We start from the raw sequence: 12,188 nt of genomic DNA on the forward strand, positions 1-12,188 counted from the left end.
ATTAGCCAGGGCCTGCAAGACTTTCTGCAGACTATTCCAGAATCTTCGAGTGCTGTCCTCACGCCTGTATCTGGAAAAGGAAAAACACCTGGGGAGACGAGACATCCACTCCTTCTGGGACCAGAGAATATAGTTTTTCTTACCCAATCCTCTTTTCTTCCTGAACAATCTTTGGGTGGATATCAACCCCAGTCCTCAAATACCATATAAGGTTGTTATCATTATCCTCATTTCACATATGGAGAAACAAATGTTCAAAGAGGTTAAATTACCAGCTTCACCAGTGGCTCAGGCGGTAAAGAATCAGCATGCAATGGGGCAGACCCAGGTTCGATCCCTGGTTTGGGAAGTTCTCCTGAAGAAGGGAATGGCAACCCATCCAGTATTCTTGCCTCCTGTGGACAGAGGAGCCTGGCGGGCTAGAGTCCCTGGGGTCTCAAAGAGTCAGACACAGCTGAGCAGACTAACATTTTGACACTTTAGCTGAAGTAAAAGAACGAGGGTCAAGTGACCATACCAGACTGCATAGGACTAGAGGGTTTTCTGGGACAAGGGATGCTGAGAGCTAAAACTAGCACAATGCTGGGAAAGGCAGGAAGATTGTTTGCCCAAGGTTTGAACCAGGTCTCTAGAGCCTTTCCCCTGAACCCTGAATCATCCTCAGCCTGAGCTCTGACCTTGGAACAGATGGGACACCTTGCAAAATGCAGAGTTCATTTCCCTTTGAGTCAGAGAACAAAGTCAGGGCTGTCAGATTTGGGAGATCAGCTTGGGACACCCAATTGCAGGCTCCTCTCAGAACCACTGGGATGATGAGTCCGGGAGCTCCCTCTGCAGAGAGGTGAAAGCCAGACACAAGAGCACGCACCAGCACTTAAATGCAATTCCTCACATCATGAGACACTTACAGGAGACCTCAAATCACTGCCCACTGCACAGCCAGGGCCTCATTACAGAAACCTCAGAGAAGGCCATGGAGGAGTCAGGTTTTTGCTGAAATGCACAGAGTAGGATTGAGCTGAATTAGTTTACAAAATCAGACCACAGCATATTTTTTTCAGGGATGGTCTACAGTCCCTTCCCTCTTTTCTCCCCCCACCCTCACCCCCAGGCTTTCTCTTTCAAGATGTCTCCATGGATGACAGCAGACTAAACAATGATTGACTAACACGTGGTGGAAGTGTTGCCGCTGGAGCCCAGTCCTGAGTGGGTGGTCCCCCTCACACACACTGTGTCAGGGGTTATCCTCTCATTGCTGGATCCTGGGAGGGTAGGCGGTCCCAGGCTACTGAGGGGGAGGACCAGGGAGTGGATACTTACCAAGGATAAAGGAGTGGCGGGTTTCAATGTTATAACAACTAGTAAAGCTGTGCATGGGTATTGAGTCTCCTCTGAGCCCTAAGTGGGGGAGCCGTACTCCCACTCTAGCTGCTGGGGGTCCCTGCTCTCCACCCACCTGCGCCTGACTCTGTCTCCTTGGGGGACAGAAGATTAAAATAGAAAGGGCCTGGAAGAGATCACCTAGTTGGACTCCCTGCTCACACAGGGCTGAGGCGGAGGAGGAGCCGAGCGCTGGCAACGCGGCCAGCCCGGGCGGCCACTGACGCCTCTGGGGTGGAGAGGAGGAGGCAGGAGGAGGAAGATCTGTAGTTTCTGGTCAAAACTCTCCCCTCCCTTCTGCTGACCCACAATTTTAGCCTGAATTATTTTCAACCCTTTTCCCTCCACTATATAAAACATGCAGATCTCTCTGTTTTGTTTTGTCTTCAAACATCATATTTTTGTTAGCTCTGTCCTCCTTTCTTCCTCCTCTCTGTTCCCAACTCAAATCATTCAGGGAAGTCAAGTGTCTTAAATAGACGGAGCTCAGAGCTGGGGGGGCCAGCGGAGAGGAGGAGGGGCCGCTCTTCCTCTCCTTCTTGGGGCTCTGCAAGTCGCTGTTAGGAGGCTGCAGCTCGGGCTCTGGGGCGCGTGGGCTTCAGTAGTTGCAGCCCATCGGCTCAAGAGCTGTGGCTCACGGGCTCACCGCAACTAGAGAAAAGCCCCAGCAGCAACCAAGACCCAGTGCAACCATCAATAAATAAATAGACGTATTTATTTTTTAAAAAAGAAGTGGCTGTAAAGATCATCCCACACAGTGGTCAGGAACGTGAGCTGTGCCTGGGTTGGACACCCGGTCAAGCAAGTTTTTCCCTAAGGGTTTTGCTTTTCTTTACTCCCCTCCCCACCACCTGCTTTCTAAAAGCACAGGGCCCATCCCTGAAATTTCAGTGGTGTGTGTGGGGACTCTTTCCTCACCCCATGTGTTAGGGGATTACAAGCAGGCTGAGGTGGCCCCAACCTGCAACATCTTCCCATTATTCACGGACCAGGAAGCCTCTCCAGTGAGGCTCCACCCTGAGAAAGTCGCCACGCTGCTTCTCTTGCAGCTCATGTCAGGGATGGTAGGTCCTCATGCTAAAGGAGTCAGGGGTGAAGCAAGGCATCTGGGCTGAAGAGATGCCCCCTCCATCCTCATTCCACAGACAGCGTGATGCTCCTCATTACCAAGGGCCTTCCCCCCTCTGACCATTAGCTGAATGGAACTTCAAAGGAAAACAAGGCCCCTGCCCTCCCCATTCACTAGACTCTGGATGAAACTAAATGGAATGAGAAGAAAAGGCATCACAGGCCACACCAGAGGGAGCAGCCTTACCCAGGCCACTTTGTTAATGGGTGCTCCTTACAGGCGGCAGCTGTCTCGCCCCCAGTCATCCGCTGACTCAGAGTTCCGTATGGACAACAGATGGATTAGGTAAGAGGATGGATTCCACACTGAGGATGGAATACCTATGGTTCACCGAGAGAATGACCTAATCACTACTAGGTATACAACAAACTACAACGAACAGAGTGTGGCTATGTTGTAACCGGCAGCCCCACTTCACCAGGGAAGCTGTGACACCCACTGATGGGAACAGCCGAGGGAGACACCTCCTACCCAGGCCAACTGGCACCCTCTTCTGGACCCAGCTTCTCTGTCGTAGGCAGATCATTTTCTGCCTCCCACGCTGCTCTGTTCTGCATCCTGGACAGGCTGGACCAGGAAGGGCATACAGGAGTCAGAACTTCCACATCACCTGTAGAGAATTCTCAGCCTCTCTGTCTACAAGTTCATACCCTGGGGGCAGAACTTCCAGCAAGTATGCTTTTGTATTCTAGTTACCCCCTCTTCCCCATCTGCTTCTGTATAAGTCAGATTTTGGCCTTGGGGAGGTTTGTATCCTTCACAGTGAATTTTCTTAAATGCTTTTGATAGTTTCCTGACTCCCAAGGAATGACCTCTCTCTGCAGTATTGCTCAGTTGCATGCACTCCCCATTCATAAGGGGATGCACCCAGTGATGTCTAGCTTTGGATCGGAAGAGAATAGCTGTTCAGATATCACTGCCTTCTATGTGTCTCTACCAAACACCTTTGTTTGTTGTAGTACTTGGGGGTTTTAGGCTCAAATACTTTATAGCCACCATGTGTGGGTTCCACAAAGAAGACTAAGGAAAATCTGGGCACCTGTTTTAAGTATTCGCAGTAGCTACTAATTGTTGATCATATACCATGTTCTAGGCACTATGCTACGATAATTTACCTCTATTATATCTGGTCTTTATGGCAAACCTGTGAGATAAGCATCATTATTCCCATTTTACAGCTGAGGAAACTAAGTCTGAGAGAAGTTACACAAATTTCCGTGGGTCACATGGATCGAAAGTGGCAGAGGTGGGGCTTGGATCCAAGTCTGTATGATTCAGAAGCCCATACTCTTTCCTTTCCACCATTTTTCCAGGCCCTTGGCAAAAATTTATTTTTTTTTTTTAACCAATTCCCAGACATCGTTCTTTCCTTGTAGAGCATAACATCTAGCTCACTTCATCCTTTATCCTAATTCTCTCTCTTTTTCTCCTTCTGCTAAGACAGCAAAAGAGATGACTTATTGTACGTTACATTCAGCCACAACTGGGAAGAGAACTAGCCCAGAGTGTCACAGGTCCAGGGCAAAGGACCAAAAGAGACGGCTTTGATGTGAACAAGGTGAGTCTCCCAAAGGTGGTCAAGGGGATCAGAATGGCCATAGATGTTCCAGATCCACTGAGAGAAGTTCTAGATAGTAGGCAATTCAACAATTTGTACCAGCATCCCTGGCCTCTGGCTTCTCTTGTTTCCGCTTTGGTGGCTTCCGCGGTGTACAAGTTTACTTGGACCTCTGCCTCATCTTTCTTTTGCGCTTTAGCCCGCACTTTCACTTTTTTCCTCCACTTCGCTCTGCTGTTTCTCAAAAGATGGCGCTACGGCTGAGAGCCAGCCTAATTCTCTTGATGTTGACAGCAGAGAATTCCTGAAGCTCACCACAGGGAAGAAGTCTAGAATAGCAAAGCAAGGGAAAGTAATTACCCATCTGCAGGTGTTAATTTGAAGTCTGTTAACCACCAGGAGAAAAAAAAACCATGTGAGAATTACTATATCAACCATATATTTCTAATTCACACATCCCAGGCAATAACTGCAGCTCTCAGGCAGAGGTAGGTGCAAACATGTGGGATTATGTTGTTCACCAAAATATAAAAAATATAATAGATAAGAGGAGGAGCAGGAAACTGAACCTTAAACCCCCATATCTTGTTTTGCAATCCTTTTTATAATTAGTTGCATTATTGACTTCTGTTTCTAATTCTATTGATTATTGTTTCTAAGAAGTCAACAGCTTCATCAACCCCATTTAACATAGGAGAAGATGAGAGGCTAATAGATTGTATGCTATTCCTTGGACATGCAGAAAATCAGTGGCCATATAAAGACCTAGGATCTAACTCTATAGAAAAAAACCACTGTGGTCAGCTACTTCCCTTAATTGTGGGTTGATGAAATAATTTTGATTCTGCTGAGAGCCAAAGCAAGATTTTCTCATTTAAAACATGTGCGTACATGCATGCTAAGTTGCTTCAGTTCTGTCTAACTCTTTGCGACCCTATGGACTGTAGCCCCACAGGCTCCTCTGTCCATGGGGATTCTCCAGGCAAGAATACTGGAGTGGGTTGCCATGCCGTCCTCCAGGGGATCTTTCCGACCCAGGGACTGAACCTGCATCTCTTTTTTTTTTTTTTTATCATTTAAAATATTTGTTTATTTTATTTTATTTTTTTTTCTTTCTTTTTTTTTATTTTTTATTTTTCAGTGGGTTTTGTCATACATTGACATGAATCAGCCATAGAGTTACACGAATTCCCCATCCTGGTCCCCCATCCCACCTCCCTCTCCACCCGATTCCTCTGGGTCTTCCCAGCCCACCAGGCCCGAGCACTTGACTCATGCCTCCCACCTGGGCTGGTGGTCTGTTTCACCACAGATAATATACATGCTGTTCTTTCGAAACATCCCACCCTCCCCTTCTCCCACAGAGTTCAAAAGTCTGTTCTGTACTTCTGCGTCTCTTCTTCTGCCCTGCATATAGGGCCATCGTTACCATCTTTCTAAATTCCGTATATATGTGTTAGTATACTGTAATGTTCTTTATCTTCCTGGCTTACTTCACTCTGTATAATGGGCTCCAGTTTCATCCATCTCATTAGAACTGATTCAAATGAATTCTTTTTAGTGGCTGAGTAATATTCCATGGTGTATATGTACCACAGCCTCCTTATCCATTCATCTGCTGATGGGCATCTAGGTTGCTTCCATGTCCTGGCTATTATAAACAGTGCTGCGGTGAACATTGGGGTGCACGTGTCTCTTTCAGATCTGGATTCCTCAGTGTGTATGCCCAGAAGTGGTATTGCTGGGTCATATGGCAGTTCTATTTCCAGTTTTTTAAGAAATCTCCACACTGTTTTCCATAGTGGCTGTACTAGTTTGCATTCCCACCAACAGTGTAAGAGGGTTCCCTTTTCTCCACACCCTCTCCAGCATTTATTGCTTGTAGACTTTTAGATAGCAGCCATTCTGACTGGCATGTAATGGTACCTCATTGTGGTTTTGATTTGCATTTCTCTGATAATGAGTGATGCTGAGCATCTTTTCATGTGTTTGTTAGCCATCTGTATGTCTTCTTTGGAGAAATGTCTGTTTATGAACCTGCATCTCTTATGTCTCCTCATTGGCAGGCGGGTTCTTTACCACTAGCACCACCTGGGAAGCCCCCACTTAAAACACACCTACACAAATTGAAAACCCAATTTTTGAGGCCTGGATGGTGCCTAAGCACTAAAGTCTTGAAGTTATTGTACTTCAAAGGACGTCTTAGATTGACAGAACTGTTGGTAGCACTTCTCTACTACATCTCTATTCACTGAACCCTGGTTTTGTTTAGATAACAGGGAAACTTGTCTGAGGAATATGGAACCTTTCCTCTGGGCTCATCAGATAAACTTTGATCAGTGTGATTCATTTCCTCTCTGCAGATAATGGATTTAGCCAATGTGGTGTTCATTTGATCCACTTCTCGGCAAGGAGACATAACTGGAAATCTGTTGATGGTTTCTGGATAGATCTTCCTCTCTGACAAAGAGAGAGATACTAAGGAGAAAGCCCACATATCCTCCTACCTGTCTTGTTGTTGTTTAGTCGCTAAGTCATGCCGGACTCTTTGCGACCCCATGGATCGCAGCACGCCAGGCTTCCCTGTCCTTTACCGTCTTCCAGAGTTTGCTCAAACTCATGTCCATTGAGTCAGTGATACCATCCAACCAGCTCATCCTCTGTTGCCCCCTTATCCTCCTGCCATCAGTCTTTCCCAGCATTTGGGTCTTTTTCAGTGAGTTGGCTCTTCACATCAGGTGGCTAAAGTACTGGAGCTTCAGCTTCATCTAAGGAAGAAATGTACCAAACTACTGCAGCAACCTTGCCACAAGAGGGGTGCTAACGCTGCCACTTGAAGGCTACAGAATGAAAAATAGAGAAAGTCTGGGTCTTAAGGACCTCATCATGCCACTGGACAAACTGAAACCACATGCCTCCAGAGCTCTTAACTGATGTAAAACTGCTCTATGGCTTCAGCCACTTTCAGTTGCATCTCCATGATACACTGGATAAAGAGAAACAGCTTGAAACCAATGCATTATACAAGAGCGAAAGAGATGTGTCTGGAGCAAGAGAAGACTCTGCTGAGGTCAGACTCTGTCTCTTGGGATGCACAGTCTTCAGAGGAATTTAGAAACTGAACAAGTAGCGCATATTTATTGAGCAAGCGCCTGCTTTGTGCCAAATACTGTACTGGGTGCTGGAGTTACAGGACTGGACAAGTAGGCAAGGTCATTAAGGTCAAGGAAATCACATTCTGGGAGACCCATGGTAAACAAGTAAACAAATAAGAATAGGTGAAAACATTCTTAGGCAACTTTCAAAATATTGCTTCAAATCAATCCTGAGTATCAAGCCAGATGCTGGAACCAGAGGTAGGGATTCAAATTCTACCTCTACCACTTGCTGTAACCTTGGGAAAGTCATTTAATTTTTTCTGAGTATCAGTTCCCTCATCTGTGAAATGATGATATTAAAAAACCTAACTCATAGAATTGTGAGGATTAAATAAGCAAGCAAACTCTCTGTAAACCATTTTGCCCAGATGCTGGCACATAGTCAGTTTCTCTAAATTCTAGATGATGATGATGATCACCTTCATTGTCACAAGAATTTGTGCCAGGCACTGTGGGTGTCAAAAGATGAACAAGACATAGACTGTATTCAAGAAACCTGGGAGGCGAGAATCCAGATTTGGCCACAGAACAGTCAGAAGTTAGGCAATGAATTAGGAGAAACAAAAGAATTCCTCTGGTAACCAGGGATGGGGTGGGCTAGGCTCCCTGTCTCTGCTTTTCTCCCACACATGTTTTATGACCATTAACCCCCTTTTCCGAGAGAGAAAGAAATATTCTGAATGATTGCTGCTCTTCTTTCACCTACAGCTGCAGTTCCCAGGAGAATCAAGTGGGCCTTTTCTTTCTCCAGTGAAGTGAAAAATATAGGTTGTGTTTATCTGGATGGTACTTACCAGTATGGGCTACATACCAGCAAATATACACAGATACTCTCATAAATGATCTCACCAAACCCTGTCTCCCTTCCTTCATCCTCTTAAAATCAAACCCACTTAACGTGTTTAGTGTCATGCAGTTGACTATTAACTCCTGTATCTAGCTGTAAAATCCAGATAAACACTGACTACCTGGGTCCCCACACCCACACACATACCCTCACCCTGATGGCCACACAAATCACAGAACATGTGCCCTGAAAGTGCATCTTCCCACAGCCTTGCTCACACACTGGTTATTTATTTGAGCTCTCATGGGGAATCCTGCAACTCTCAGCTAGGAATTTCATTAACAAAGGGAGAGGAGGGACAACTGGGAGGACAGTCTAGATGCAGAGGGAAAGAAATTAAAATCTCTTTCAAAGGGGACCTCACATTGTATCATCCTAGCCTGATCCTCCCTTATAACTGTTATTTGTACGTTCTGTGCCTGAAGAAAAAAAAACAAAAAAAACTTTTCATTGATTGGGCTGTTGCCCAGGTCTTTAGTTTGTCATCCAGTCCACGGAGCTGCAAATTCAACCTCACCAAGCTTTGAAATGAGGCAACATTTCACTGGAAGTCCATTCAAAATAAGGAGCTCAGGCCAAGGGTCCAGGATCCTGCAATTCTTCTTTTTCTCTCAGTGGCACCTCTCTCATCCAATCTTGGTGAAGAGTTCTCCTTTGCCAAGAAAGAGATCAGGGATAAGAAGGCAGTTCCATGAGACTCTCAGAAGTCACCGCCTGAATACCAAACCTGAATAACCAGGAGAGACGGAACTCTGGAACTCTCGGCTGTCCTCCTCCCGCCCACGCTGCAGGTTTTTCAGGTCCCTGCTTGAGCGTGCACTCACAGGCGTAAATAAACGTGCTATCCACAGCCTGCGTCAGCCAACCCAGCTATTTAAGCAGGCTGGCATCAGCTAACTCAGCATCCAAATCCAGGGCTTGCTTTTGCTGCTTCCACGTAAGTAACTTTCAGAGGTTTGCCTTTCGGGCAGAGGAATGAACTTGTGTAGAGACTGCACTGAAATGCTGTCGTGACCGTGTTTGCTAATCTGATGGGAAAAGTTAGAGGCAAAAGGGAGAATTAAAGAGCTGGCCCCAGACAGGGAGCCAGAGAATGCTGAGGGGTGTGAGGCATCAGACGTTTGCAACCCGGTCTGGGGGTGGAGGGGGATTTGGAGCTGGGGGGAGTCTGTGTTGACCTTTTGGCTAGCAGGTGAGATGTTTTTGTTTTTCTCTCCTATCTCTGAAAGACACAGTAAAAGCAGCGCTTGAAGGACTGTGCTCAATGCATATGAATTTCTATCCTTTAGAAGTCCATACTGCTATTCTACATCTTAGTCTAAAATCAGAAGTAGTATGATTTAAAAATATTTTTTGACCCAAAAGGAGTCAAAATTTCCAAAAGGGGAGGTGTCTCTGGGTTGATTAGAGGTGGCTCTGCTGAGAATCTGCAATGCTGTTTGTTGTTACTTCTGGTTCTCATAACCCTTATCAGTGATAACAGTGAAAACATTGATCTTGTTTAAGATGAAAATAAATATGCTCTGGGGCGTTGCAGAAATGTAACTTTGTGATATTTGAGCACCAGGTATCTAGGCAGATTGTTAAGTAAAGTGGAATAATAATTAAAAGGCACAACATACCACAAAGCTTAGGTGAGAGGATCTTAGATGAGGAATGCAAAAAAATTTCCATGAGGTAGCACTGACAGTCAACAGGGCCCTGGAGTGTGTTTAGTTCAGTAGGGTTAAGAATAACCAGAGTCCAGAAAACGAAACACAGGTACTAGGGATTGGGGAAGGAAAAAGTAGAGGGAGCAGATAGTAGGGGGTTTATAATTAGACATCATATTCATAAATGCATAGGACTAGAATAAGGAATGAAGCATGATGTGAATTCCATGTGTGTGTGTTAGTAGCTCAGTCGTGTCCAACTCTGTGCAACCCTATGGACTGTAGCCCACCAGACTCCTCTGTCCATGGAATTCTCCAGGCACAAATACTGCAGTGGGTTGCCATTCCCTTCTCCAGGGGATCTTTCCGATCCAGGGATCAAACCCGGAATTCCATAGTTCCTCCTTTTGGATCAAGGGTCTGGTGCTTAAAAATCTGGGGAAATCCAAGAGCTTTTTCCATGTAGTTCCCCTACCCTCTGCCCGCAACTCTCATCTGGATGCTCGTTTTCTGGATCCAGCAGTCCATGACCCTAAGTAAAGACTCAAGTACAAGGATATAAGAAGTCAAGCAAAAAATAGTACATACTGCATGGCACAAAATGACAAAATATGCAAGCTATTCTATAGTAACAGCAAGCAGCTCAGTGGTTACCTGAGTGGTTACCTCAAACAGTTACACAGATTAGGAGGGTTTGGGGATGATGGGTTTCACTGTTATGATTAGGCAACCATTTCTCACTTGTGAAAACTGATCAGATCGCACACTTTAAACGTGCAGTGTTAGAAGCCAGTTATACTCAACAAGCAATAATTTAACAATTCACCTTTTTTTAGATAACGAAAAGCATTTCTAAGAATCTGCCTATGCAACATAATGAAAATGAAAACCGAGTATTTTGGTAAAAAATTATCTCAGTAAATAAAGTGAAGGCCCGAACCATCAGGGTTGTGGACGTTTATAGAACTGGAAGGGCCCCAGAGATCATCTAAGGCAGTGGTTGTGCACCTGGAGAAAAGTACCTGGGATTGAGCCCCGCCCCAGCCTATTAAATCAGAACCCAGAAATGTGTGGTTCCAGTACGACTTTTTAAAGCTCTGCAGGTGATTCTCCTGTGCAGCTGGGATGGGAACCAGCGAGACCCAAGCCACTCATGAGATGCGTGGACAGGGCAGGGCCTGCCCTCGGCCACACGGCCCCCCATCACCATGTCCCAGGGGCCAGGGAGGACAGCGATAGGACCTCAGAGGATGGGGATCCCCAGACCACTGCTTCTGGGTCCTCAGCACCACACTTCCAACTTGAGCCAGGGAAGGGTATCCGGCGCGTTTCCCACAAATTCTTGGAACCCAGACATGTTCCCGATGGCAGGCGGGACGAATTAGTCAGAGCCTCAAAGGTGCATTATTTAAGGATTGTGCTAACGTGTGAGAAGGGATGTTTCAAAACTAAAGCTTCCTTTTGTTTCCTACATAATATCTAGTCTAAGCCAGGGGATTATAATTATTGAAGAGAATCAGGGCGGATGCACCAGGCACTCTGCTCTGGGGGACAGCCAAGTCGGTCTTTCAGGAGCTAGCCTGGGTTCTCAGCATTGGGATGAGTCTATTTGGCACCATGGGTCTTTTCATCATGATTCCCAGGTCAGCTCGGGCAGAAACATGAGTGGAGAGGAGTCTGTGGTTTCTGCTCTTCCTGGGGGCCCTCACCTTGGCACCTGTGTCCATGCAGGGGAGGCTGTGGGGCTGCCCTTGGGGCCACAGAGCCTCACCTGCTCTGCCTGGGCCACCTGCCATGTTTCGGGTGGTTTCTTCCATTTCTCCTCCAAGTCCAATAGTTTCTAGGGTCTCATCCCCTTAAGGCTTTGCTTACCCAGCTCTGGAAAACTAATTAAAGTTATAATGTTAATAGACAATGATTGTTTAATGAGTTATGTCCCTCTCTGGCATATTACATAGGTTCCAGCAAGATAACGCATCTGGGAGTTCTTTGAATATAATTACCACTGGGAGTAATCAGCAGAATCAAAGTTTTAGGCAAAATGTGCTGTGCGGGAGACCTGAGTTCGATCCCTGGGTTAGGAAGATCCCCTGGAGAAGGGAATGGCAACCCATTCCAGTATTCTTGCCTGAGAAATCCCATGGACAGAGGAGCCTGCCGGGCTACAGTCCATGGGGTCGCAAAAGAGTTGGACACGACTTGGCGGCTAAACCAACACCATCAACATAATCCCTATTACTCAGGATCCCAGGCAACTTGCTGGGGGAAATTATACCAAGATTGGGAGTTTTCAATAGAAGTCCTGCAGTCCCTTCCCCTATGGACCTTCTGACACATTGTGAGCCCTAAGAGATTTCTTTTTCTGAATGAGTCTATTCTTTGTTAAATGCATTCGTCCTCCTCAGAGACAGCTGCCTTTCATTTATCTTTCTGAGAAATGGAAAGTCACCACCAGGTCACTACA

General features: G+C 46.0%; 1 protein-coding gene across 1 annotated transcript in view; it reads left to right on the top strand.

The window, feature by feature from the left end:
• Positions 1 to 8,885: 8,885 nt before the first annotated feature.
• HOPX (HOP homeobox) overlaps positions 8,886 to 12,188 on the top strand; it is a 30,798-nt gene continuing 27,495 nt past the window's right edge. Inside the window, exon 1 of the mRNA XM_065914255.1 lies at positions 8,886 to 9,009. The gene's annotated coding sequence lies outside the window, so the exon portion shown is untranslated. The remainder of the gene's footprint in view (positions 9,010 to 12,188) is intronic.

Source organism: Muntiacus reevesi, chromosome 22 (assembly GCF_963930625.1).
Source record: "Muntiacus reevesi chromosome 22, mMunRee1.1, whole genome shotgun sequence".
Lineage (NCBI taxonomy): Eukaryota > Metazoa > Chordata > Mammalia > Artiodactyla > Cervidae > Muntiacus > Muntiacus reevesi.